The sequence below is a fragment of the Hordeum vulgare genome, chromosome 2H (assembly GCF_904849725.1).
Source record: "Hordeum vulgare subsp. vulgare chromosome 2H, MorexV3_pseudomolecules_assembly, whole genome shotgun sequence".
Taxonomy (NCBI): domain Eukaryota; kingdom Viridiplantae; phylum Streptophyta; class Magnoliopsida; order Poales; family Poaceae; genus Hordeum; species Hordeum vulgare.
Genome location: NC_058519.1, coordinates 645,696,078 through 645,700,840, shown reverse-complemented (window position 1 = coordinate 645,700,840; position 4,763 = coordinate 645,696,078).

The window sequence follows — 4,763 nt, the reverse complement described above, 5'->3', positions numbered from 1 at the left end:
TCTTCTTTTCTTCTCCTTTTTCTTCTTTTCTTCTCCATTTTCTTCTTTTCTTCTCCTTTTTCTTCTTTTCTTCTACCGGCCGGAGTGTTGGGGAGGAGGGGGCGGGGGGCTTATCGGCCGGAGGCGTTGACGACGGTGAGGAGGACGGCAGACGGCGGCGGCAAGGAGGACGACGGCAACGGCGAGGAGGACGGCCGGCGGCGGCGAGGAGGACGGCTGGCAGCCTGGCGGCGTCGTCGAGTTCGTCGGTGCCGCGCCGGGCAGGAGAACGAGGAAGAAGAACGAAATGAGATTTGGGTTGGAAATTTCCAACTCCCGCTTATATAGTAGGATCTTTGGTCCCGGTTCGGGGCTCGAACCGGGACTAAAGACACCCTTTAGTCCCGGGTGGAGCCACGACCCGGGACTAAAGGCCCTTTTTCGGCAGACCAAAAGGCGGGAAGTAGGGCCTTTAGTCCCGGGTCGGGGCTCGAGCCGGGACTAAAGACACCCTTTAGTCCCGGGTGGAGCCACGACCCGGGACTAAAGGCCCGTGCTCGGCAGGCGGCACGCGAGGGGCTTTAGTCCCGGGTCGTGGCTCCACCCGGGACTAAAGCCCCTCCGCTGGTTGCACGATAAGTTTAGTCCCATCTCGCCCACCGAGGGGGACTAACACTAGTTTATAAGCCCCGTCGCAGCATCTCCATCGAGCTCCTCTCTAAAGCACGCTTACGGGCCTAAACTGACTGTAAATTTAAAAATTGAAACTAAATTTGAAATTATGGAGAAAATTAAACCTGAATTCAAAGTGAGGTCACTTTGAATTTAAGTTTAATTTTCTCTATAAATTCTCATATAGTTTCAATTTTTTTCTATTTTCAAAATTAACTATTTTGTTATTTTCAATTAAAAACTATGTTTATTAAAATTCTTTTTGCATATTTGAGAATTTGACAAAACTATGATAATGAAAAGTGTTTGAAATTGAATAAATAATTCAAAACTATTTTCTATTTTCAAAATTAATTATTTTGACTATCCAAACTATTAAATATTTTGTTATTTTCAATTAAAAATTATGTTTATTAAAATTCTTTTTGCATATTTGAGAATTTGACAAAACTATGATAATGAAAAGTGTTTGAAATTGAATAAATAATTCAAAACTATTTTCTATTTTCAAAATTAATTATTTTGACTATCCAAACTATTAACTATTTTGTTATTTTCAATTAAAAACTATGTTTATTAAATTCTTTTTGCATATTTGAGAATTTGACAAAACTATGATAATGAACTCCATACTTTTTGTGTTTCAAAATACACCATTCAAAGGCACATCACAAAATTTCAACAATTTCCGACTTCATTTGGTATTCTTCATGCAATTACTCTTTTTTGACCTAGTTGACCCTGAAATTGAAACCACTACAAATGAACTCCGAAAATGTTGAAAGTTGGCATGCTATCATCATTTCACCCACATAGCATGTGTTAAAAAGTTGAGAGGGCTATGACAAAAAATGGATACACTTCGTGTACAAAACGGACAATCTCTCTCGAAGTATCAAGGTTTCGAACGAGAACTCATCTCTTACAAAGGGATTTCATTTTTTTGAACTTATTTGAAATCCATACTTTTTGTGTGTTCAAAATGCACCATTCAAAGGCACATCACAAAATTTCAACAATTTCTGACTTCATTTGGTATTCTTCGTGCATTTACTTATTTGTTTTGAGCTAGTTGACCCTGAAATTGAAAAGCACTACAAATGAACTCTAAAAATGTTGAAAGTTGGCATGCTATCATCATTTCACCCACATAGCATGTGTTAAAAAGTTGAGAGGGCTACGACAAAAACTGGATGCACTTCGTGTACAAAACGGACAATCTCTCTCGAAGTATCACGGTTTCGAACGGTAACTCATCTCTTACAAAGGGATTTCATTTTTTTTGAACTTATTTGAACTCCATAATTTTTGTGTGTTCAAAATGCACCATTCAAAGGCACATCACAAAATTTCAACAATTTCTGACTTCATTTGGTATTCTTCGTGCATTTACTTTTTTTTAAGCTAGTTGACCCTGAAATTGAAAAGCACTACAAATGAACTCTGAAAATGTTTAAAGTTGGCATGCTATCATAATTTCACCCACATAGCATGTGTTAAAAAGTTGAGAGGGCTACGACAAAAACTGGATGCACTTCGTGTACAAAACGGACAATCTCTCTCGAAGTATTAAGGTTTCGAACGAGAACTCATTTCTTATAAAGGGATTTCATTTTTTTGAACTTATTTGAACTCCATACTTTTTGTGTGTTCAAAATGCACCATTCAAAGGCACATCGCAAAATTTCAACAATTTCCGACTTCATTTGGTATAGTTCGTGCATTTACTTATTTTTTTTGAGCTAGTTGACCCTGAAATTGAAAAGCACTACAAATGAACTCTGAAAATGTTGAAAGTTGGCATGCTATCATCATTTCACCCACATAGCATGTGTTAAAAAGTTGAGAGGGTACGACAAAAACTGGATGCACTTCATGTACAAAACGGACATTCTCTCTCGAAGTATCAGCGTTTCGAACGAGAATTCATCTCTTACAAAGGTTTATTAAAATTCTTTTTGCATATTTTAGAATTTAACAAAACTATGAAAATGAAAAGTGTTTGAAATTGAATAAATAATTCAAAACTAAAAGGTTTAGTACATTCCATACATGCATTACATAAAAGGTTTAATACATTATTACATTATTGCACCAATATTCCTATCTATTATTTTTGTTTTCTTCTGGGTCGTAGCCATGGAGAATCTTCATCATTCAGTAGGATGCTTGGGTCCGTTTTCACTTTGAAGGGCGGAATTTCATGAAACTTATTATAATCTACTGACATGTCTGTCTTGTCATCTACTCCCACGATGTTTCTTTTCCGTGAAAGAACTATGTGGCGTTTTGGCTCATCGGACGATATCTTCTTTTGCTGATTTCTTTTTCTCGTTTTTGTAGACATGTCCTTCACATAGAAAACCTAAGCGACATCATTGGCTTGGACAAATGGTTCGTCCATGTACGCAAGATTGTTGAGATCCACTGTTGTCATGCCGTACTTTTGGTCTACAACTACTCCGCCTCCTGTCAGCTTCACCCATTTGCACCGAAACAAAGGGATCTTAAAAGTAGGTCCATAGTCAAGTTCCCATATCTCCTCTATGTACCCGTAATATGTTTCCAAACAGTGCCCATTCTCGTCTGTTGCATCAAAGCGGACACCACTATTTTGGTTGGTGCTCTTTTTATCTTGGGCAACCGTGTAAAATGTATTCCCATTTATCTCATACCCTTGGAAAGTACATATAGTCGAAGATGGTGGCCTGGCCAAACAGTACAGCTGATCTCCAACGGTGTCGTCATTCATGAGATGTGTCTGCAACCAACTGCCAAAAGTCTTCTCGTGTTCCCCTTTAATCCAAGAGCCAGCCTTCCCCGGGTTTTCGGAGCGTAGAATATTCTTGTGTCTCACGATATACGGAGCCACCACGGTGGAATTGTGTAGAACTGTGTAGTGTGCTTGAGAGAAAGAATGCCCGTCCATACATACTTTTTCTTTCCTTCCTAGTGTGCCTTTTCCTGTCAGCCTACCCTCATACCGAGATTCAGGAACACCAATCGGCTTAAGGTCAGGAAGAAAGTCCACACAAAACTCAATGACCTCCTCTGTTCCATAGCCCTTGGAGATGCTTCCTTCTGGCCTAGCACGGTTACGAACATATTTCTTTAAGACTCTCATGAACCTCTCGAAGGGGAACATATTGTGTAGAAACATAGGACCGAGAATCCTAATCTCTTCGACTAGGTGAACTAGGAGCTGAGTCATTATATTGAAGAAGGATGGTGGGAACAACAACTCAAAGCTGACCAGACATTGGACCACATCAATCTGTAACCCTGATAGACTTTTTCTCGATCGATTACCTTCTGAGAAATTGCATTGAGGAATGCACATACCTTCACAATTGCCAGGCGAACATTTTCCGGTAGAATTCCCCTCAATGCAACCGGAAGCAATTGCGTCATAAGCACGTGGCAGTCATGAGACTTTAGGTTTTGGAATTTTTTGTCTTTCATATTTACGATTCCCTTTATATTCGACGAGAAGCCAGTCGGGACCTTGATACTGAAAAGGACTTCAAAGAAGATTTCCTTCTCTTCCTTAGTAAGAGCGTAGCTGGCACGCCCTTGAAACTGCCCTGGATGCATGCCATCTCTTCCTTTATGACGTTCCCGGTCCTCCCGTGCTTCCGGTGTATATTTTGACTTCCCATACAAGCCCAGGAAGCCTAGAATATTCACGCAGAGATTCTTCGTCACGTGCATCACGTTGATTGCCGAGCGGACCTCATGGACTTCCCAGTAGGGTAGCTCCAAAAATATAGATTTCTTCTTCCACATGGGTACGCGCTTATCAGGGCCGTTAGGAACAGGTTGGCTGCCAGGACCCTTTCCAAAGATTACTTTTAAATCTTTGACCATATCAAATACTTCAGCACCAGTACGGATGACAGGCTTCCCCCGGGGTTCTGCCTTGCCATTGAATGCTTGCCTTTTTTCTTTAAGGGATGCTTGGGCAGAAGAAAACGACGATTGTACGGGTACACATTCTTCCTACATTTGTCCAGATATATACTTTCTGTCTGATACAAACAGTGCGTGCATGCATTGTATCCCTTGTTTGACTGTCCTGAAATGTTACTAAGAGCAGGCCAATCATTGATGGT